Below are 24,880 nucleotides of genomic sequence, written 5' to 3'. Positions count from 1 at the left end.
AGGCTGAACATGGATAGATTGAAAATGCTTTGGGTTCATTTGTTGCACAGATTCTGCTTAACACTGCTACACGGGCACTTGTTGCCTTTTCATTCCTAACCTCTGCTTCTCAGTGCCATTATCACCACTGAAGTAACATAATCTGGCATTGCCTTTCTGATGCTTCTATAGGCACAGAAGCTCCAGGACACTTGTTAAGCAATAAAATGGTGACGTACACGCAGAGTGTCATCAATGCTGGGATGCCCAAGCATCCTATGTACTATCAGCTGGATGGAAGAATAAAAGGGAAGTGGTAGCCAGGGGAATATTCTAGAACACAGATGACCAGATCAGTGTTACTTCTGCCCAGTTTCCCAGCAAAGACAACAGGAATATGGGAAATGTTTTGTGTTTTGGGATTATTTTTTTTAATGCCTTTTTTTTTTTTTTTTTAACCTTCCAGATGGGGGCCTGGGGCCTGGACTCCTTTGGTTGTGTGTTTAACTTCATCAAGTAATGTGATGTTGCTTACCTTCTCACTGGACCAATGAGGAGAAAGCAACATATTAAAAGCTCACTTTCAAGCTGTTCCTAAAATCAGTAAGTAATTAATAGAAACAAGCATCTGATGAAAGCACACATTACTGATTTTGCCTCTAAAAAAGTTGATATTGCCTTGACCATATCTGGGAGAGGGAATGTTGGCATATAAAGTAGACAATTATCATTGAGATCCGCTTTACAAAAGACTGAGAATTGAACAAAGAGAGAACATCCTTTGGTCTGGGAGACTTTGTCTTCCTGATAACTACTCAAGCCTTACTTGCCAGTCATTGCATGGGTAACACCGAGCAGCAGCAGGGAAGCAGACAGACAGACAGCTACAGGCACTATCTGGGCAAAGCTAGATAGCCCCAGTGACAGAGCAGCTACTTTTGTCAGTTTCGGCAATGTATCCACAGATCATAGAATGTGTGTTTAAAGAAAATGGAAAAGAGCAAACACTTCTAGTTTCTCTTTGTTCTTTTTCTGAATGCATTGTTCAGTGTAGTTAACTGAATAAGAAAAATGTGTTCCAAACCTAAGATCTATATTCCAAATCTATGAGGTACTGTGGATTTTACATGAGTCCTGTGGGATGAAATATTTTAAGTAATGCCGAACTGTAGTACTAATTTTAGAAGAGATGAAGGGGCTCCACAGGATCAAGTTTAGCCACAGTTGTTTGGTAAGGTATAAGTGAAAGAATTTTGACAATGAAGCAAGTGACTTTCCTTTTAATGTGTGGAATAAGTCACTGAGGACAAACTCCTCCAAAACTGCCACATTTCAGCTTATATCTCTCTGCACACTGCTTATCCAAATACTTATCCCATGCACATTACTAACTAAAATGGCTTTATTGTTCTGAGGATGGGCATTTCAAATTACATTTAGCCCAGGTTTTGCTCCAATATTTTTTAATTTCAAAATTATCTTATTTTCTGTTATGTTCATATTTGCATTTACAATATTACCTAAAGGGAACCAGAAGAACTAAGGACTGGATATCTAATAGAGTCCTTGGTAGAAAATAAAACCTCAATATGGCATTTTCAAACTGAGAACTGATACACAAACTTCCTTGTTTACATGAAATTAATCAGTTATACTTTCACTGGGCTAATTGCTTTTTAATTTTGAAAATACCTACAGAAAAGTCAGAAGTAGATTGGAAGGGGGAGGTGTGTTGCATCCACATCTGGCTGCTTCTTTCACTTACCATCAAAGAATGCATTTTTAAAAAAGAAAAACTTCAGTCAGAGGCTTTTTTGTACTTACCCTTAGTTGTAATTTGATCCAAAAAAAGAGAAATTTAGTTTTATGTGGAGGTGGAAGTTAAGTGATTTTCAGTTAATACTGAAAAATTCAGTTTCAGTGATTCAGTTAATAGGAAAAATGTGAGTTAAATACTGCCACAATGCATTCCTCAAACTCTGTATGTAGAGAAGACTCTGCACTTTCATACAGCTGAGATAAGTGTGCTCCTTGATGATGCATTTCTCTCCTAGTATGTGGTGGTCAGTATATTTCCTGGAATGGGACACTGACTTCTCCTTATTATCCAAGTTACTACCCACCAAATATTGACTGCACCTGGATCATCAAGGTAAGTGCTGGGAACTTTTCTGAGTATTGATGACTTTTCTTTATTTTATGTAGACACAAAATTGGGAGAAATGGCTTTTGATGTAGATGAAACAGAGAAAACCTAGTGAAACCACTGAACCTGACTTCTTCTCAGGCATGCATTTCTTTCCTGTCCTATGTACAGGCACCAGCTATGGGATGGAAATATTGCCAACTTCCAGAAGTTTGAGAATTTGACTGCAACAAATTAATGTGTAAGATGACAAATCCCAGCAGCCACAGAAAATTAATAATAATCAGATCTTTTCTTCTATGTCAAAAAGAAAAAATGGTCGTGTAAATCATGCCTCACATGATAGATACCACAGTGTATTTCCCTGAATTCTGAATTCTGCAGAGCCAGGACATTCTCTGGTTCAGAAATTCACCTCTGAATTTCAAGCAAGTCCTTTGGCAAGACTTAAAATCTGCTCATGATTTCTACGAACTGCCTAATTGTTGCAGAGTTTTGTTCAGACATGGCTTATAGGAAGAGGCCATGATTACATACAGCTGGTAAAAAGTAAAAGGCAGCTGTAAGCAGCAGGTTCTCAGGCTTTTTCCTTAACAACTATAAGCACCATGTCCTTGAGTAAGTGATGAGAAAAACATGGTGGAAAACATGGAGGCCATGAGAATGGTCAATAACAAGTCAACAACAGGATAAGAAAAACAAGTATTAGCCTCAACAAGAAACCACAGGTATTAGCAACAAAGGAGGGGTTGGCGTGTAATCTGTAACCAATGATGAGCTCAGGTTTTGCAATATGTATGAGATTAATTAACACTACTATAAAAGTGTGTAAGCTGGATCAATAAATCGGAGTTAGATGCTAATCAGTCGGATGGCCGTCTCCCTTCACTTTCCTCAAATGGTGACCCCAATGTGATATGGCAACACACCACGGAGGAGTGAAGACACGGGTCGGGTCCTGAAGCAGCCAGGACAGCAGAAAAGCGCAGAGAAAAAAAAAAAACGGATAAAAAAGAAGCTGAGACGCGCCGTGCTCTGGGTGTCATATAGACGAGCCTGGCCGATATTGCTGCTGGACCATGAAGAGCTGCAATCAGCGCTGACGATTTAGGTATGAAAAGGCAAGCAGCATATGATTTATTTACTGCTTTTTTACAAAAAAGGCAGGTTAAGGGGATAGATTTGCAAAAGGATTTACCAGGGCTTTTGACTTATGGCTATGCTAGGGGAGTTTTTATTAACCCCCATATGGTTCACGAGTTAACGGAGTGGCGTAAATTCGGTGATTTATTATGGGAGGCTACTTTAGAGGATGATAAAACTGCCAAGAAGTTAGGTAAATTATGGAGGGTCGTTCACAATGAATTACTGCAGTTTCAGGCAGAGAAAAAGGCTGCCCAGCAGGCAACAGCTGCTCATGGGTGTAATAAAGATTACGATCAGGACAGGGGAACATCATTAGCTCCTGCAATGAGGACGGTTTTATTACCTGCTTCGCCGCCCTCCTCTGCTTCAGCAAGCCAGGCTAAACAGTGCGCTTCTGAGGCTTCCGCACCCCCTGAACAACAGAAGCTGTGGCCAAGACCACCTGATATTCTCCTGAAAATCAATGAGCCGATCCCTGGAGCGGAAAATGACCTAGCAGGGGCTATTGCAAGGGAGTGGAGGTTGGCATGGGCTGCGCTTGCCAGAGAAGCTATGGAAAAGGGGGATGAGGAAGTTATCAGCACTGCTACTGAGCTGGCTTGTCCTGTTGTATTCAATCCGCAAGAGGGAGGGGGCATGCAGGCTACTATTACAGCCCTTGATTGGAAATTGCTGTCTCAGCTGAGGTCTACTGTTAGTCAATTTGGAGTGAAAAGTGAGCCAGCCAAACAGATGGACTATATTTTTGATAAGTGCCAGGAAGCTATGAGGTTGGTCAGGCTTGCTATAGAGAGGGTAAAAGAGCCAGGAGGGATACCCGTGTTTATGGGAATTAAGCAAGGGCCAGAAGAGTCATTCGGGTCATTTATTGATAAGGCTGCTGCCGCAATTGAAAGGGCTGGAGTACCAGAATATCTTAATGGGGCATTACTCAAGGAGTGCGCTCTTCAAAATTGTAATTCTACTACTAGGAGCGTGTTTAATACTCTGGGTGCCAAATGGACTATAGAGGAGGCATTAGAGAAGATGGCTTTAATGCCAACAGGAGCACAAGCCTTCGTAGTAGATGCAATCAAACAATTAGGGCTAAGCTTATAAGAACTGGCAAAGACCTCTCAGAATCAGGTGTTAGCTGCTCTTGCACCACTTCAAACGTCAGCAGCACTGCCTCCAACGCCTAGTTGGTGCCAGAACCACAGTGACCATGCACCGACACAAGTCGTCGTTGCAGCATCAGCACCCTCTACTGTCTCCAACCCGCCAGCACAGGGAGCCTTGGCTTGGAGCTGGCAGCTGCCATAGGAGTTATGCTGATGATCCCGCACCCACAAAAAATCCCGACAGGGATTCACGGACCTGTTGTTACACAGGGTCAAGCTGAGTGCTTTGCTTTTTGGAAGATCATCTGCGTTTTTGTTGGGATTATTTGTTTTGCCTGGCGTCTTTGGTGTGGACTATATGGTTACGGTGCATACCCCTTTCCCACCACTCCAAATTAACAAAGGACTGAGAATTGCTCAGCTGGTGCTACTTGAGCCAAATGACTAAGAAATTACAGACTATGAAAGGACAAGAGAGGGGGAAAAATGGTTTTGAATCCACCAGAGGATTTACCTTACTGACTTTGAACATTTCTGAGAGACCCAAGAAAAGGGTGGAAGTGGAATTTCAAGGACAGAAAGGATAATTTTCAGGCTTGCTCAATACTGGAGCAAATTCCAGCATTATTAGCCCTAGCCGTCCGCCTCCTCTCCGGGTTCGCATGAATGAAAAACAGCTAACAGCTTTCTTTTTCAGTAGTCCAAGTACCACCTACCGTACAATGCCTGATAAGGCAGGACATTATGGCTCAGTTGGGGGTGGTTTTAACCCTTTGGGGTAAAAGCCATTGCTTGGACCGTGGCTGGAGAACCTTATAGGGATACTAGATGTTCTTTTAATGCTTTTGCTTATTTTACCTTGTATTTTTAATTGTATTCAAGATATGGTCAGTAGAATGATAGAAAAAACCTGGCAGACTAACCTCCTTGAGCAAAAAAAGAAAAACGGGGAATATGTTGCAGAGTTTTGTTCAGACATGGCTTATAGGAAGAGGCCATGATTACATACAGCTGGTTAAAAAGTAAAAGGCAGCTGTAAGCAGCAGGTTCTCAGGCTTTTTCCTTAACAACTATAAGCACCATGTCCTTGAGTAAGTGATGAGAAAAACATGGTGGAAAACATGGAGGCCCTGAGAATGGTCAATAACAAGTCAACAACAGGATGAGAAAAACAAGTATTAGCCTCAACAAGAAACCACAGGTATTAGCAACAAAAGAGGGGTTGGCATGTAATCTGTAACCAATGATGAGCTCAGGTTTTGCAATAAGTATGAGATATAAAAGTGTGTAAGCTGGATCAATAAATTGGAGTTCGATGCTCATCAATCGGATGGTCGTCTCCCTTCACTTTCCTCACCTAATGTGTCGGTATGTTGCTCCATTCAGCATTTACCTATTTTTTCAGTTTCCCTGGTAAAAAAGACTTTTCATGTATATAACTTGAAACATCTCTACCTTTCACAGTTTTATTAGCAGCTTATAGCACAAAACTCTCACCTCTGTGCCAAACAGGAACACATGGCATTACAAACCTAGCATGAACCTCAGATATAGTGCTTTATGCTGGCTGCAGAAAGGCTTACACTCCTTCATCAGGCACAGTCTAGCCAAAGTTGGGATCCCTGCTATTTAAACATCTATGGATGTTTAAATTAGCAAAGTTTTTTGGTTCTTCAGAGGCACTAATTTCAATAATACAAAAGCAGTACTTTCAATCCAGGAATAGGTAGAACAACTTGGAAGCAAAGGCTGTTTTCATTTTGTGAATGCATGTCACGGTTTTATTATTTTGATTTTTAGGCATCATTGCCTGGCTACAAACACTCAATAAAATTCTTATAATACAAATTCAAGAGAAGTCTCCAGGGTCCAGCAAATGTGATAAAGACTGGTTAGAAATTGTGGCATTAGGTGAGTAAATACATTATTTTTTGACATTGATTTGCACTTTGAAATTCTGCATATTTAAGCATCCTGGCTTTTTTCTTACAGGTATTTACTTTTTCTTTTGTTCCCCTTAGAGCAATAATGTAGAAAACTACAAGATCTTATGCAGCTGCAGCTGAACTGTAAATTCCTGGCTGTGGTCTTGATGCGGGTGAGGAGTTTATGTAATCAGAAGTTTAATTTTCTTTATCACTTGCTCTTTAGTGATTGCAATTTTTACACAAACACTAAAAATAACACTATTCAGAGAAATTTGTCTCTTGGAAGGGGCAAATTGAAACAAGCAACAGCTGTTGGATTTGGCTGAATGATTTAATCCTTTCCTGGATGTGGAACTTTTGGATTTGCAAACCTAAATGGGCAATATGAAATCAAGCATGCCTGAAGCAGCCTGTGTTTACAAGGTAGACCCTGATATTGATCATCTTGCTATATTTTGTTTCAAAGTCTGCTAATCCCAAAAAAAGTTGCAGAGTGGGAGAAATTCATAAACAGGCTTTCTAAAACTTTTGTGGGGCAGTTTTTAACACCAAAATACAACTGATCCTTATTGCATTATCTTAAAGCTTTTTTGACATCACTACCACTCAGTAAAAGGAGACATAGCTGGATGGCAGTGGTCAGTTTGGTTAGAAATTAATATTTCTCACTTTTACCTTGCTAGATACTGTAAAACTCTTTCAGAAAACAACAGAAACAGAGAATATGGTTATTCTGTTGCAATCAAATTCCATTCTGATGAGCTGGTCACCCACAGAACATTTTACATTGAATACAAAGCTTTCAGTCCCACAGAACGTAAGTTAATAAGCATACAATTTAATTTTTAAGGAGAAACCTTTCAGAAACCCTGCTTGACAGATCAGTTGCATACAACTCAACCTGCCTATTTTCTTAACCTTATTGCAGGAGACAAATGTGTAAAATGTTATGTCTTTGGTTGACTGAATAGAGCTACAAATTTAGATATAAGATGCGTTTATAAGCTAGTACTTATTTTCTAACTTTTATCAACTATTCTGTAAATTGGGGAGTAAAATTTCTCAGTTTCTGTAGATATACTATATGGCACTTCACTGACACTTTAAAATAGCCAAGATGCAATATGAAAATAGAATGGCAGAGGGCCTCTAAGCATGACTCTTCTCCCAGCCAAAGTTAACCATGAATACCGAATCTTTTCTTGTCTTGATTTCGACAGAGAGGTGTCTGCTAAGGAATGCAGGAGCCTCCCCTGAAATGGAAAGCAAAAACCCCCTCCCTCCAAATTGCTATAAATTTTAAATTAAGAGGCTCTCAGGCAAAAATATGGGAGCAGGGATAACAGTTCTTTATTAGGGAAGAAAATAAAAAGATAAAATAAACAATGCAGAAAATCAAAACAACGCTGACAGACTCAGAGCACAACCTGACACCCTGTTGGTCAGGGTGTTGGTAGCAGTCCAATTGGAGATGTGGCTGCACTCCTCCTGGAGTGTGAGGCGTGGTTCTGCCGGAGCAGGGATCTTGTAAAAAGGGTGTAGTCTTCCTCTGAAGCTCAAGTGGAAGAGCCAGCTGTTTCTCTGGGAAATCCAGTGGAGAAGCCATGCTGGTGTTCCAGAAACTCAAGATGATATCGGGGTAGAAATGCTTGGTTCCTCCCTCTGGGCGGACCATCTCACAATAGGATGCTATAGTTCTTATCAGTCATGCAATGATGCTCAATAGGCTTATTATCGGCAGATATCTCCCCTGAGAGAGGATTGGTTGTGAAAGAGATAAGGAAAACTGCCCACTTAACAGAAGACAACTGCCATACAGATGGCAAATAGAATACAATTTGCTTGGCAATCCAGAACATGATCCACCCTTATTCTATTTTCCATCTGCATTGCAAAGAAACCTTACACACAGTTCTCACCTATGACTAGATTTCCCTGTGGTACACAACGGCTTTCTCCATCTTTCTGCATTACCCACCAAGTGCAACCAGGTCCTTGAGCAAAAACAATTCCACGGATGGGTTTGTCTTTGCCTGAGGTGGAATTAATCCAAACAATCTTTCCCAAAATATCTTTCATATGTACCACAGGGACTTTATCTCCATCCATTGTGTGCAAGGGTTAAGACTGGGCAAGACCAGCTTGATTGATGGACCCTTGAGTGTCAACCATCCAGATGGCTTTTGTTAAGTTCATTTCCCAATTTATAAAAGTTCCCCCGCCAAGTGCTTTCAGGGTAGTCTTAAGTAGTTCATTGCACTGTTCAACTTTCCCAGCAGCTGGTACATGACAAGGAATATGATATATCCATTCAATACCATGTTCTGTGGCCCAGATGTTGATAAGGCAATTCTTGAAATGGGTCTCGTTGTCTGACTCAATTCTTTCAGGGGTGCCATGTGTCCACAGGACTTGCTTTTCCAGGCCCAGGATGGTGTTCCAGGCAGTAGCGTGGGACACAGGGTAGGTTTCCAACCATCCTGTGATGGCTTCTACCATTGTGAGCACCTAGTGCTTGCCTTGGTATGTCTGGGGCGGTGTGATGTAGTCAATCTGCCAGGCCTCCCCATACTTGTACTTGGACCACCGCCCACCATACCACAGGGGCTTCACTCGCTTGATGGCAGCACATGTCTCACACTCATTTCAACCTGTGAAATACCATCCATGGTTAAATCCACCCCTCTGTCTCGTGCTCACTTATATGTGGTATCTCTACCCTGACGGCCTGAGGCATCATGGACCCATTGAGCTAAGGGGGTACAACTCCCCCGTATGTTGCCAATCTAAGTCTGTCTTCGACACCTCTATTTTTGCTGCCTGATCTACCTGCTCATTGTTTCAATGTTCCTCATTAGCCCGACTCTTGGGGACACAGGCATCTACATGAGGGACTTTCACAGGTAGCTTCCCATTGTAGTGAAGGGAGACGACCATCCGATTGATGAGCATTGACTCCAGTTTACTGATCAAATCAGACACCTTTTATAACAGTGTTAATTCACTTCATGCATATTGCAAAATATGAGCTCCCGATAGGCTGTAGAGAAAACTTCAACTCCTTTTGTTTACAATACCTGAGGTTTGTTTATTGAAACCAAGATCAGTGTTCTCACCATGATATGAAAAGTTCTCAAAACCTTTATATCTGTTCCCAGAACGGCCATCTGTTCCCAGAGCAGCCAAGGACAGAATATTTGCCTGTTATTGAAAAGACGGTCTGAGAATCTTGTTGTTTATATAAAAGGTGGCGGAGAACCTACTTATTTACAGAATCAAGCCTGGGAACTGTTGCTTTACAGCTGCCTTTTATTTTTCCCTTAGCTGTTTTCCCTTAGCTGAATACCTTCATGGCCTCTTTCTTTAAGCCATGTTTGAACCACGCTCTCCACAGCTTCCCCACCCAAGTAGCAATGTCTTTCCATTCATCAGCAGCACAGACTGGCTTTCCTCTATGCTGCCAGTTGGCCTTTATCCACCTTTCCAGCCAGCCCCACAGAGCATTGGCTACCATCCAAGAATCAATATAAAGGTAGATCTTTGGCCACTTCTCTCTCTCAGCAATGTCCAGGGCCAGCTGAACAGCTTTGAGTTCAGCAAGTTGACTTGATCCACCTTCTCCTTCAGTAGCTTGTGCAACCTGTCGTGTGGGGCTCCATACGGCTGCTTTCTACTTCCAGATCATCTCTATGATGCGACAGGAACCATCAGTGAAAAAAGCGTAGCGCGTTTTCTCTGGTCGTAGATGGTTGTATGGTGGAGCTTCTTCAGCACATGTCACTTGCTCTTGTTACTCTTCATCAGTGAGACCGAAGTTTTCACTTCCTGGCCAGTTTATAATTTTCTCCAAAATCCCAGGGCAATTCAGGTTTCCAATACAGGCACGCTGTGTGATGAGAGCAATCCATTTACTCCATGTAGTGTCAGTGGCGTGGTGGGTAGAGGGAACCTTTCCTTTAAACATCTACCCCAGCACCAGTAGTCGGGATGCCAGGAGGAGTTCTGCTTCCATGCCAGTCTCCTCTGAGGCGGCTTGAACTCCTTCATAGGCAGCCAAAATTTCCTTCTCTGTGGGAGTGTATATTTGGCTTTGGACCCTCTGTAGCATTGACTCCAAAATCCTAGTGGTTGGCCTCAAGTCTCCCTAGGCACCTTCTGCCAAAGGCTCCAGGACAAGCCATTGTTCTGGCTGCAGAGTAGAGCACATTCAACACCTCTGGTCCTGTCCTGACTGGGCCAAGAGCTACAGCATGAGCGATCTCCTGCTTAATCTGGGCAAAAGCCTGTTGCTGCTTGGGGCCCCAGTGGAAAGTGTTCTTCTTGAGGGTCACTAGGTAAAGAGGGCTCACCATCTGACTGTACTTGGGAATGTATATTCTCCAAAAACCTATGGCCCCTAGGAAAGCTTGTTTTCCTTCTTGCTGGTTGGTGGAGATATTGTGGGTGATCTTGTTGATGACCTCAGTTGGAATCTGACACTGTCCGTCTTGCCACTTTACTCCCAGGAACTGGATCTCTCAGGCAGGTCCCTTGACTTCACTCTTCTTGTACTGGAGTTCCAGCATGCACAGCAGCACTCAGTGGTGGAGGCACTTCATTAAAGCCACGAAAGTCCACAGTCAATCTCCATTCTCTGTCAGACTTGTGCACAGGCCAAGTGGGGCTGTTGAAGGGTGAGTGGGTTTTGCTGACCACCCCTTGGCTCTCCAGCTCACAGATCATTTTGTGGATGGGAATCACAGCATCTCGATTTGTTCGGTACTGTCAGCGGTGCACTGTTGAAGTGGCAATTGGCACTCGTTGCTCTTCTACCTTCAGGAGTCCTACCGCAGATGGGTTTTCTGATAGTCCAGGCAAAGTGTTCAACTTCTTAATGTTCTCTGCCTCTACAGCAGCTATGCCAAAAGCCCATCTGAGTCCCTTTGGGTCTCTGTAATAGCCATTCTGGAGGAAGTCTATGCCCAGAATACACGGGGCCTCTGGGCCAGTCACAATAGGATGTTTCTTCCACTCTTTCCCAGTCAGGCTCACCTTGGCTTCCAACAGGATCAATTGCTGTGATCCCCCCGTCATCCCAGCAATGGAAACAGGTTCTGCCCCCACATGTCCCGATGGTATCAGGGTACACTGCAGTACCCTGATCAGTATCAGTATCAACTAAGGCATTGCATTTTGTGGTTGTGATGTGCCGGACCATCAGATCCACACCATCCAGAAGATCCAGTTTTCCGATGCCTCTCCCTGGATAGAGGCAGGGCCCCTTTAACCTGGTTATTATTGCTTTCCTGCACATTCATGATAGAGATACCTTCAAGAGGATCTGACAGATCATACTTGGCAGCTCCATCATGGGAGGTTGAGGGTACCTTCACTTTACTGGAATTCCCTTAGTTAGGGTTTCCCTCCTTGAGTTGACGCACCCCTGCTGCCAGGACAGAAGTGGGTTTCCCATCCCACCTTCCCATGTCTTCCCCATGGTCACACAGAAAGAACCATAGGTCAGCCCATGGGCTGTACCCTCTCTCTCTAGCTGGGGAACATTGGGCTCTGACTTTGGAGCCTGTGACTCTCACTGTTGCAATGTGGGAATGTTCCTCCTCACCTCCTCCCTCATCTCCCTCATCTTCTCTTTGAGTTCCTGAGACGTGATCCTGCATTGGGCCATTGATCATACTTTCATAATTTCTAAGCTTGCTGGCAACAGAACCCACTGTGTCTCAGTTGTTATCAGCATCAATCATTGCAATGAAGGTGGTGTATTGAGATGGCCCTCGATTTGCCAGACTCCACAACATTTGCCCTGTGCACCTGACCTTGTTGGGGTCATTATCATGATGTTCATCCCTCCCAAAGACTACCTCCCATACTGCCATTTCTCTCAGCTGTTGGATCCCTTCCTCAATCTTCCAGCGCATTCTATGGTGGTGGTCCTGCATTCTCTCCCTGTCGACAAACCTCTCTCTGACACTTATTAAAAACCACTCCCAGAGGAAAGGAGACCCTGGCTCCCTTACAAAAATCTGATTCATACCTGAGTCCTGGGTCAAGGGTCCCAGATTCCTTGCCTCACCACCATCCAGCTGGACACCTATACCCATAAGGTCCCAGACCCAAAGTATAAGCCTCACATCCCCGTCATACAATGTCTTTGTGCAGATTACGGAGACTTTCATACGTCAGGGACCCGGTGATGATTGCAACCTCTGGCTCCCCTGTGGGTTGTGAGGGCCCTCCCCTATCTGGGTGCTCTGATTTCATCTTAGATCTCCTTGTTTCTATAGGGGAAACTGCTGCTAGCTATGCCTTGCCTTTGCAGTTCAACTGGAACCTGGACAGTTGTAATATCTGTAGGTTCCACTGCTGCACTGTTAGACTCCTCCTCTTTGAGGCAGGGGAAGAGTTTTTCACCAGCTGGGGAAATGTACTCCTTCAGCATCTGGCCCATCTCACATATCTCCTTCACCAGACCCCCCCATCCAGCCTGGGTAGTTCATATATGGGGTTGGCTGTGGGGCAGGGTCAGGCTTTGGGGCATCAGCATCCCTAGTCTCTGGTGCCATGTCAGGTTCTGGAGTAGGTGTCAGGGTGATTATCCAGGTTAACCTTTCCTTATCTCTAAATGCTAAATAGAACAGGCCTATCAGCAACATCAGCCACTGTATGATATTATTAGTATCTAGAGTGGATCTAAACACTTCAAAAAATGGTGAGGCAGACCCAAAGAGATAGTTAAATGGTTGGGAGAAAATTTTCCCCAGTGTCATTTCATTATGGTAGGTGCCATTATTAAAGTAACCCCAAAAACATACAGTTAGTGTGTGATAGCTCTGAATCCATGTGTCTGCTTTCCAGAGGAAATTAAAAATCCATAAATTCCTCGCCTTATTCACCCATAAAACAAAGTGGATAACAGCCACAGTAGCCTTGGTTATAGGAGCCATGTTTAGATAAGGGTCTACAAATGGGAGAAATATAGCTACTATCACATGCCACCCAAACTAGGGTAAGCTGGACCACATGGTGTCACTTAACGAGGTTTCTATAGCAGCACACAAAAATTAGATTACTCAAGAACTGTTATTCCCTTTTTGTTTCTATGTCCTTAAGCCTCATATTGGGCACCAAAATGTGTCTTGGTTTTGACAGACAGGTGTCTGCTAAGGAAGGCAGGACCCTCCCCTGAAACAGAAAATGTTCTGGATCAATGTTAGATTTTGGGGGTCTTCCAGATGGTGGAACATGAATTTTCAGGAGATATGAGTATATTTATTTGTGAAATTTCTTAGAAAAGATGCAATTTCAGATTTTTTAAATGCCAGGGGTTTTTTACCCAATTAATGTCTAGGTAGCTAAAGTTCTCTGTGATTTCATGAGATCAGTTCATTTTGAGAAGCTTCTTCAAATCCTCAGCTTGCTTGTCAGAATGTAGTTCTGTTCATTGTTGACATAGAAGCATTTAAATTTTAAGGTTTCTGGTAAAGATTCTTGTTTCATGGCCTTTCACTTTGAATAAATGGCACGTTTTGTGGTCAGTCATTGTGGGATTCACATTCTCTGAACCTGAGAGAAGCAGAGAAAAGTATGATGAAAACAATTCTTATCTCATTTGATGCGCCTGTGTTGTTGACAAGTGGAATGCATTGTGGAATGTGGTTTACTTGAAGGGAATTGGTAATTGGATTCTGGTGTGAGCATTTTGATTCACTGGCCAATTGAATCCATGTGTGTGTCGGGACTGTCAGTGGGCAGTCACGAGTCAGTGCAGTTGAGTGCTTGGCAGATTCAGCTTAGACGTAATGTAACATAGTGTAATATAGTATAATAAAGTAATTAATTAGCCTTGTGATAAGATGGAGTCCTCCTCATCATTCTTTCCTTCATCAGGGGTGCCCTAAATCCAATAAGTCATTCTATAAGACACAAATTTTCAGGGATTTCTTCTTCCAACAATGTGGGTCCTCTTTCTACCAGAAAAAGTTACTAACTATTCTTAGTTCTGTGGTTACTCTGGTTTTTGCCTCAAAAATGATTAAGATTCCAAGCCTAGGAATACCTTTTTTAACAAAATCCACTGCCTTTATTGTGTGTATCTGTGTGCTCTGCTCCTAGCACTGAGGCAGGAAGCAGATGGCTCAAAGTTATTTAATCAGTTCTTAGTCACAGTCAGGAGGCTCTGTTTAAAGACTCAGGAGGAGTGGAATGGCTGTCATGTGTCAGTATCAAGTAGATGCAGTAGTTTGGGGAATGCTATCTCAGACACCAGCATGGATGGAGAGTGCTGGCCTATATCAGCCTTCCCTGCAGCAGTAGTAACAGGAGAAAGAAAAAAATAAAGTCATGTTTTCCCATATCTTAAGTACCTGCAATCACCCACCTGAGGTTAGTTTTTTCTCCATTGTTGAGTGCCTATCAAAGCACAGTTACTAAAAATCACACGCTCTGCTCTGAGCTGACCAGGAAAGCAAATGCCAGCCATCAGCTGCATAACTTCAGGGAGAAGTGACAAGAAAATGCAGACACTCCTGCTTTGAGCTTGTGCTGGCTGGGTGGTGTGTGCTTTCCTCCCACTGACACCACATACAAGGCAGTGAAGAAGACTAATTTAATCCAGATTGGAACTGATTAGACTACTGTGGGATAAGTGGATTTGGTCCTTCAATCTGATGTAGCTCTTAATTTGCCTATGGTGCTAAATGGGAGAAAATTTCATTTTACTTCACTTGGGCAGAAAGAGGAGCGGTTTGAGCTACTTAGTCTTTCAGAGACTTATTTTTTCTTGCACATCTGAAAGAGTCAAAGAGAACAAACATTTTTACATATTGTAAAGAAACAACTTACCATCTAAACTAACTAGTAATTAGTTAATGTGAATGTGAAAGAAATTCTTGGTCAAGGGCTGTTGCATACAAGACTGTGAGTTTTGGGAATTGTTTGATAAAGCACTTATTCACATCAGACACTGAGTGTAGTAACATAGAGATTAATTTGTACAGAATTTTAATAGGAGGAAATATGTATTTGTAATACTAAAGAGAAGTCTAGCTTTGATTTTATTTTCCTTTTCCTTAGGAAAATGATTTTTGATTTTATTTTCCTTTTCCTGTATTAAATACATTCCTTAACAAATTAAAGAAATGCTTCCTATCAGTAGTTGTGTATCTGTGGTGAATGACTTTCAACCCTTAGGGTAGAGGCAATTAATGTAAATTCAATTTTCTAACTATATTTAGGTGACTCATTTAATTCAGACTGCTTAATAAAAATCTTTGACAGATTGTGCCAAATGAGATTTTTTTTAAATATTCATTTTATTTTACAAATTACACAAACTTTAATTTTTAATAATAATTTTACTATTTCTTCATGGTAGAGTCCTGCATTACTGCATTTAGACTGTATCAATATTTCATCATTGATTTCTTATTTTTCTAGCTTGTCCTTAGATATGCAGACAGAACGTGCATTCCTTCAAGAAATTAGTTTGAATGTTGGAAAGGCTGCCCAGATGGTACTGCTGAATTGGATTGGGGTAGAGAAATCATTTCTTGTTTGTTGTTTTCTGTAAAGAGTTTTTTCCACAAAGTTGAGACATGAGTTGAAATTATCTCTAAATTACTGCTGGCAATCTTTAAGATCACATGAAGCATGTGGGTGAAGATCTAAAAGTGTGGAAAAGAGGCTGTGTAATGTGTCTCTTTAAAGAGTGGGAGAACAGAAAAATCAAGAGGGAATTTCACACCAATCTTTATAAGTTAACTTTCCAAAGGGAAAAAAATGCACAAGAAATAGCCAAAGTAAACTATTTGTAAATAGTGAAAATAATATTAAAGCCAGCATGGAGATTTAAAATTTTGTTTTAGTTCCCTGCTGTGAGAGGATAAATAGATAAATTGTATTTTGACACTGTTTTATGTGACAAGCTTATCAATAAGTAAAGAAAATGTGGGGAGAAAAAAATACAGGAAACTGTTTCCACAGAATGATTGGTCAAGACTCATTGCCAAAGAGGAAGGATATTTTTAATATAATTCTGCCAATATTGTTACGGATTGTCACATAATTTTTGTTCGTGATCTAAATTATGGATTAGGGTAGGTGCTTCTGAAATAGAAAACTGTTACACGATAGAAATATGGATGTATTTAAGAGGGATGCATTTGTAAGTGGTCCTGAAAGGCTGTAGAATATGTATGGAGAAAAATAAAAACAAAAATATGAGTCAGCAGTGCCCTGGCAGCCAGGAGGGTCATTCTTGTGCTGAGGTGCATCAGGCACAGCATCACCAGCCAGGTGAGGGCGGGGATTGTCCTGCTCTGCTGTGCACTGGGGCAGCCTCACCTCGAGTGATGGGGGTAGTGTTGGGCACCACAATATAAAAAATAATAATCTTTAAGAGAATGTCCACGGGAGGGTAACAAAGATGGTGAAGGGCCTTGAGGGAAAACTGTATGAGGAACAGCTGAGGTTACTTGGTCTGTTCAGCCTGGAGGAGACTGACGGGAGACCTCATTGCAGTTACAGCTTCCTTGTGAGGGGAACAGGAGGGGCAGCTGTCTGATTTCTGCTCTCTGGTAACCAGTGACACTTCCGAGGGAATGGTCTGACGTGGTATCAGGGGAAGACTAGGTTCAAAGGGTGATTGGTCACTGGAACAGGCTCCCCAGGGCAGTGGTCACCGCCCCAAGGCTGCCAGGGCTCAAAAAGCATTTGGACAATGCTCTCAGGCACAAGGTGTAACTCTTGTGGGTGATGCTGTCCAGAGCCACGAGTTGAACTGTAAAGTTAATCCTTGTGGGTCCCTTTCAACTCAGAATATTCTGTGATTCTGTGAAGATCTGAATGGAGATAATTAAACTGACATGTGAATCGCCTAAGTTGCTTTTTGATGAAAAAATGGCAGAGGGGATGATTGTTGCTCAAAAGCTGACTTGTTAGTCAGAGCCACAAAATACTCTGTGAGTTTTGTTTGTATTTAGTGTTTTGTTGGTTGGTTGTCTTTGTTCTGGGGTTTTTAAGTGTCACACTAGGATATAAAACAGGAAATTGAAAATACCTTCCTGATCACCAGTGGGAAGGCTTCAGCTAGTGTACTGTACCTAAACTAGGCATTGCATGTCAAAGAACATAGGGAACATTCAAAAGATACCAGAAACAGTGACCAGAAGGTAACCCAAGGTCAGATAGTACAGCACAAGTCTCTCTGTCACTGTGTACTACCGAAACCAAGGTAGATAAATGTCTGACAGAAATGGCAGAGAAACATCCAGATGACCTCTAGTAGGGAGGGTAGCATGTGGCTGTTGGTCCTCAATGGTTGTGGACATTGCTGATACTACCAATGGCTCCCTAGTGACTTGCTTCATTTTGCTTATGTACTTTTTGTCATGCTTTCAGTCTTGGGGTAACCAGGAGTAAATCCTTTTTCAAAAAAAACCTACCTCCCACTGTTTAGAGGTCCTTGTAAACAACTGCTAATAAAAATAATAGTTATGGAAGCGAATTGATGAGATCTATCAGGCTTCTCACATAGTAAACTGTGATAGTCCTTAGTCAGAAATTTATTGGAGGTAGGTATAAAGCTCTTCTGCAGTTTTCTCAATTTCACTTGAAAATTAAAAGATGCTGTGAATTTTTATTATTTGTAATGCCCGTGGTTCTGGTGAAGGCAAAAGAACAGATCTGAGAAGCCTCACTCACTCAGGTTAGAGTTATGTAAAATGGGAGTGTGGACAGTTGAAGGGTCTTCTTTTTTGTCAGGGACAGGGGAGACTGAAATTAGCGTGATCATTAATTAGGGTGGGTCATTCCCCTGTTCCCTCTCCACAGTGGGACCAGTTTACGCTAGCATAGGACTACTACTTTAAGCAGACTAGAATGTGTAGCTTTGAACAACTTGCTGAATGCGCAAGGTGTTGTCAATAATTTGAAAGCATGACTCCAAACATGTGACACTATCTTCTCTCTCTTATTTCAGCCCACCAAAGTTGCTCCCCTTATGCATACAAATGCTTCAATGGAACATGCTTGCTGAAACGAAATCCTGAGTGTGATGGGAAAAGAGACTGTGAAGATGGATCACATTGTGGTGTGGTAACATTTATTTTAAAATTTGTTAGTTACTTGGAAAACTAAATCATCAATTTGTGTTATTCTTAAGCATTATTGGATTAAGAATTCGTTAATCAAATATGAATTTAAAAAAAAAATTAATTTCCTGGTAACACTGTATGCAAATGTCTGTCTTGAATTTTGCACTGTTTCTTTTAAATCAGCTCATCCATTCTGTCTATGATGACTTATTTCAAGCAATGCACTTCCTGGATAAGCTGGTAGGTCTTGCTGCTTTTTTGAGCTGAATGAAATGCAGTCAAGCTGTGTTTGTAAGGAGGGAATAGAGACAAGAATTATTCAAGTGAACTTTTAAGTTGTGCTTAACCTCTTTTTGAGTTATTCAACTCTTTAGAAAGCTACACAAGAAGACAGATAATGCTTTATATCTGACCTACCCATTGAGTGAAAATGGGCAAGTACTCAACTTTTTACCAATTGCACAGTAAGGTCTAAGGGTAAAAGTTTGTGTCAAGCATGGCAAAGTGAATTAACTGGTGGGCTTTTTACTAATTTATTAAATTATTTCTGTTAGCTTGTGGAAGACACCAGCTTAGAAAAAACAGAATAGTTGGAGGTGAAGATGCGAGATCTGAGAAGTGGCCTTGGCAAGCAAATTTACAGATGGGGGCACATGGCCACGTGTGTGGTGCATCTGTGATCTCCAACAGGTGGCTCATATCTGTTATCCATTGCTTCCTGGATTCTGATTTTGCAAGGCGTGAGGAAATTATACTGTTCTAGAGTATTTGCAATTTAATAACCTTAAAAAGGTGCTTTCAATAATTTGTAGAAGCTATTCCTTGTCTAGATAAGTTGATCCAGGTAATAACTTGGTGACATGACATCCCTACATGAACACTTGGTGTTGTCTGCTGGCTTCAAAATCTTCAGTTTTTGAAGTTATTCTTTTGCTTCCATTACCAGTAAAACCTGGATGACAGAACAGTATCCTGTTAGATGTGGGGTAAACACCATTGTTTTTTCCCCCCTTCTTTTCAAAAGGCAGGAGTTTTCTGAGTAGAACTATGGCCTTTTATCCCAATACATGTCCTATATATTGATCAATGAGTGAAAACCTCATTGATGTTCAGTTTAGGTAGTGGAAATTGAAAATGCACCATGGTTTTGATGAATGTCCTCAAATACTGAAAAGCAGTTAAAACAGAGTGAACTAACATTGTGTTGCTTTCCAATGGGATGTTCTAAAAATACTTTTTTTTACAGATACTCTGTTCCAATGGGATAGAGAGTGTATATGGGCTCACATACTATAAATGAAAAGAGCAATCATGTAGCTATGAGATCAACCATAAGGATTATTGTCTACCCAGAGCATGACCAAGCTATCTCAGACTATGACATTGCTCTGTTGGAAATGGAGACAGCTGTACTCTTCAGTGAGCTGGTAGAGCCCATTTGTTTACCTAGCACCTCTAGAGTGTTTCTTTATGGAACTGTCTGCTATGTGGGTGGTCTGCTATTTTATGGCTGGGGAGCCATAAAAGAAAATAGTATGTTCCTTTCCTGGATATGCTTTTTGCAAGTTTGGCTTAGTTTTAAACTCTAACAATGGAATATTTATATTGTAAGCACAATAAAAAAAACAAACCAAAACAAAACAAAAAAAAACCAAACCCATGACATTTACTTAGTGTGTCTATAAAAAGCCAGAAAGTATTTCCTTAGCTACAGTCTGTGAATTCTGAATGGTTGCTTGGATAGCAAGTGACAAGTGACAAAATGCATACTCAGGTATCATTGAAAAGCAAATGATCATAGATTTATAAAAATGTGCCTATTTTCATGTTCATGACTCATTTAATCGGATGAATAGAACCTTGCAAGTAAAGAGATATGTAATTTGCAACTATTGCAGAGAAAGAATTTGTTTCTGATTGACAACATAGAGCCATAAGCAGCAATAATTGCAATTGCAAAAAAAATGTGGAGGATCTTTTATTTTCTCTGTCTTAATCAAAGGCCTCATGAAGTTGTCCTCAAGTGTAGCTTGGAGCAGCCAGCTGCAGTGGGGAGGCAGATAAAAGCACACTGAGGTAGAGAGGGGGTAGCAAGGGAGCCTGTGGGATCCTTTCCCTGTCTCAGCATTAAACAGCTTGAAACCTAGGCTTGGGCAGCATCTCAGCACATCAGAAGTATCAGGATATTTAGCTCACAAGGGCACCTCATGTCAATACCATAGTTCAGAATTAAAGTCTTATCATCATTTGTGAGTTACAGACTGTTCTTTGGTGTTTCTTTAAAATTATTTGTTTTTCCATGCTCAGCTTTATTCCTCAGTTTCTTCCCTAGAACTGAGAGAATGGAAAACTATATAGAAATTGCGTTTTGTAGGACTAGGATGTTGTTTGGAGCCATGGCCATGGTTTAAATAATAACAAAAAGCTTCAGGCATAATTTGAAATGGCATTCAAATTTAGTCCATCTGTGTGCAGTCTTATCTTACAATTTGCATGGCACTTTTACTACTTTCTGATAGAATAAGGTCATAAGGATAAAGGCTAGGGAAATGGAAAGGTGGTGCATGGTGCAGTGGAACGTCTGTGGCTATTACGTAGTGTGAACAACCCAGCTTTCAAAAATAAGGGCAGGCACCATTTGAAGGTGAGGGAATTACTCTGTTGTCATTAGCTGGGTAGATTTTGAGTTAGAAGCAATTCTCTTTTGTTTTGATAATTGGTATCTCTGTAAGAAATTTGTGCCATCTTAACCTCTGCAATACCCTTTGTATTTTTTTCTAGGTCATCTTGCCAAAACACTGCAGGAAGCTCAAGTGAGAATGATTAACCAAAGTGTTTGCAACAAGCTCTATGATGATCTTACTACTTCACGTATGCTGTGTGCTGGGAACCTTAATGGTGGTGTTCATGCATGCCAGTAATATGGAACTGGTAGGAAAACTACAAAGGAATGTTTGCTTTCTTTGGAAAACTCTTCAGTTTTAGGTTGTTTGTGTGGTGAGTGTTTTTTTGGGTTTTTGTTGTTGTTCTTTGTGTTTTGGTTTTTGGTTTTTCTTTTCTATTGAGTGGGAATTTATGGTTAATTTAACATGGCAACTAAAAGCCCTCCAAAATAAGGAAGAAAATTCTTAATGGATAATCTCTGACTCTCTTGAGAAATATCATTTTGCAAATGCAAGGGGTAAAATGTATCAAGAAGAGTTCTTTTTCTTCTTCAACAGTTATATTTCATACCAGAGAACAAAAATATAAAGATAAAAGGAATCGTCTGCACTAAAAGGTTCACCTGTGAATTGCGCTATTTGTATTAATTTCTTTTTATCTTTTTAATATCTGGATGTGGAATTGCTAAAATACTGTAAAAGTATGAGTAATTTATTGTTACAGTTAAAAAGAAATGCAAAAGGAAAAGCTAAGCTAAGTTTTGGAACTGCAGCTGCAATGGTGCTTTTTAATTTCAAACATTCATTCATGTGTATAATTACAAGTTGTGACTACATCACAGTAGTGTAAGTTGTAAACCCCAGCTTGTTTACACACACAACCAGAAACTGCTTTTTGGTTATACTACCCTGTCCTGACTCTGCCTTCTTTCTCCTAGTACACTAGTTCTGTACTTCATTGGTGTTTAAATTTCTGATGATGAGTATCAACTTTACAAACATGTTTTTTATACCAGTTAGCATGCAAAAGGGATAGAAATTTGTTACTGAATATTAGGCTGAGGCAATTTGGTACAAATTTTGTGTAATATATAAATTTTATTATTTTAATGCAATAGGATAACTTTTGCAAGATTGTAGCTCATGATGGGTGAAACTTATTTAACACGATAGACTATTTGTAGAATTTTCTTATAGTGTCAAAGACGTAATTAAATTAATTATTATTTTTATTAACATTACGTAGAGTTTATCTGCAAACTTTGACCTTGGAATTATTTTGCTAAAATATGTCAGAGGGGTGGTATTCCTCCAAAAAATGTGTTGCTTAAGAAATGCCCTTGAATTTTCAAATGGGCATTTTTAACCTATTCAGCTGTAGACATTTTCCATCACGATATGCTATGTCTGAGTTTTAGCATGTTGGTCTGAGCTCTAGCATGTGGGCCCTCTGGGTCTTTAAGTTCTTAGTCTGGGTAGCATCTTTACTTTTTTTGGGGGTTGGTTTTTTCTTTTTTTCCCTTTCTTTCTGTCACTAGTATATATATTATATATACTTTCTGTCACAGTATATTATATCACTGTAATATATAGTATGTTTCCTGTACAGTGCTAGAGAGGAATGACACTGGGAACTCAGGAAAGTCCCATAACACCCTAAACCTGCTTTACTATGCTTTCAGACTTGTGCGGGCCTTGTTCTGTTTTACTTCTTCCTGGACATGTAAGCTGTGCATATGTTGCACAAGTTATGTGAAGCTTCCAAATACCTTTCATCTTTAGAGTACCTGATACACAAGAAATAAAAAAATCACCCTTTCATTCTGTTTTCTTATCACTCTAGAATGTTTTTGATCTTGATTCTTCTGCTTAGGATCCTTCCTTTCCCTAGAGATATACAACCCCTTTGGTCTTTCAGAACTGGTTGAGTAATTGGCTGAGCCTCCTTTCTCAAGTCACTTTGACATCAGTCTCTTGGATTAGCAACATTTCTAGTAGGACAGCAGCCTGAGAGAAAGGAAGAACTCTGACTTCTTTTCTTATCTTTAGATAATTTTGTACCGTCATAATAGATAATTTTGGTTGGTTGGGTGATGAAAGCTTTGTGTTATTACTCTTTTCTCAGCACGTGGCTTTCTCCTGACCTCTTACATGTTTTGGTTCCACCTGTGGGCTCAAACAAGCCCCGGGGTAAATTTGGAGGCTGCTGACAGCCCTGTGTGCATTAGGAACAGCTGCAGAGAGGAGCTGCACTGTAGTTGCCCAGAGTTCTGTCAACAGACTAGGTCAGAGAAGGTTAAAGTAATGGAATGCAAAAAAAAACATTGATGACCCCAAATGCACTTTGATCCTGGGAACTGAATTGAATAGAACTTTTTATTTTTCTATACTGCTATGCAAACCTGCATGTTCCATTTGAGAAGGCTGTTCTTATTTGCACATTCCTTTGTTCCTTCTTCTGCCTCTACAGAGTAGTCTCCTGTAGAGTCAGTCTTGATTATAAAACTACTGATAATACTCAATTATGCCTTGTTTGTTTGTCAGGTTTGGGTTTGTTTTGGTTAGTTGGCTTTTTTGATTTGGGGTGTGTGGTATCTTTCTGTTCCTATTTAACACACAGTATAAGAGATCTGCCTTCAACCTGTGAACAATTTATAGTAGATTTCAAATTGCAGTAGAATTCCCTATTTCAAGTTGTAGTAGAATTCCCTATTTCCATCCCTGTCTTCTTCTCTCCCTATTTGAGCTGTGGTGAGTTATTCTATGAATCCTGTACTGAGACATTATCAAGGAGTAATTTTATAAACTGCTTCTCGCCATTGCTTTATATTGGTAAGTGTGCTGCATCCATAATTTAAAACAATTGAATAAATATGGCATCTGGCTGAGTACATTATATGTAGAAGTAAGTTTTAATTAATATTTGAGACAAAGAGGGGCAGGCATTTACTGTTCCTAAATAACCTAATTTTTGTTACACTGCTCTCTGTGTGTGCACTAATGGCTGGATTCCTTCATTTTGGGGAGATTCTGGAGGTCCCTTGGCCTGGACAGGGAAGGGCAATAGATGGTACCTTGCTGGCATCGTGAGCTGGGGTGAAGGGTGTGCTTGGCGCAATTGTCCTGGTGTGTACACCAAGGTGACAGGACTTTATGACTGGATCTGTTGGAATACAAACTGGTGAGCCAAGGACAAAATGCAGATCACCTCTGTGTGAAAGCAGCTTCCTGCTGTAGTCAATTTGATGATACAACATAAAAATGCCATTGACCGTTCCTTGGTGAAAAAATACATTTTTTAAATGAAGAAACTGTCATTTGTGGTTCATCTAGAAATAACTGTTCAGCCTCAGAGGAACTCCGGGCTCCTTATGAATTCATCTTCCTTATGGCTATTTGCAGAAACAGCACTGCCTTAGAAACAAAATAAAATGGATTATAACCTGTAACAAAAATCCAGCCATACCTCATTCATAACCCTTCTCTCCTTCCTTGTCCCTTGTTATCTATATTTATTTCCACATTTTATCTGGATAAAAATGGCCACATGCCATATATATTCAAGTATTTAGGTATGTTACAGGATAAATAATTATTTCATTGTTCTCAAAAATATAAATAGTGTATTGTGTATAAAGCTGAGATTAATTGTTTCCAGTTATGTGCAACGGCATGATTTTTACTTTCTGGGCTGTAACTTTTGGGGTCTCTACTGTGTTTTCCTAAAAATACCAGATATATAGCTCAAAAATTCTAGGATGCAAGAAATTTTCATTAAGTAACCGGAAGAGTATTGTTTAGGTTCTTTGGGATGATGTCTAAATAAAAG

At 40.7% G+C, this 24,880-nt stretch overlaps 1 pseudogene; it reads left to right on the top strand.

The window, feature by feature from the left end:
* Nucleotides 1-24,256, top strand: part of LOC113459976 (suppressor of tumorigenicity 14 protein homolog) — a 29,118-nt pseudogene extending 4,862 nt beyond the window's left edge.
* The last annotated feature ends 624 nt before the right edge of the window (nucleotides 24,257-24,880 follow it).

Source organism: Zonotrichia albicollis, chromosome 2, assembly GCF_047830755.1.
Source record: "Zonotrichia albicollis isolate bZonAlb1 chromosome 2, bZonAlb1.hap1, whole genome shotgun sequence".
Taxonomy (NCBI): domain Eukaryota; kingdom Metazoa; phylum Chordata; class Aves; order Passeriformes; family Passerellidae; genus Zonotrichia; species Zonotrichia albicollis.
This window is presented reverse-complemented; position numbering and strand designations above follow the sequence as displayed.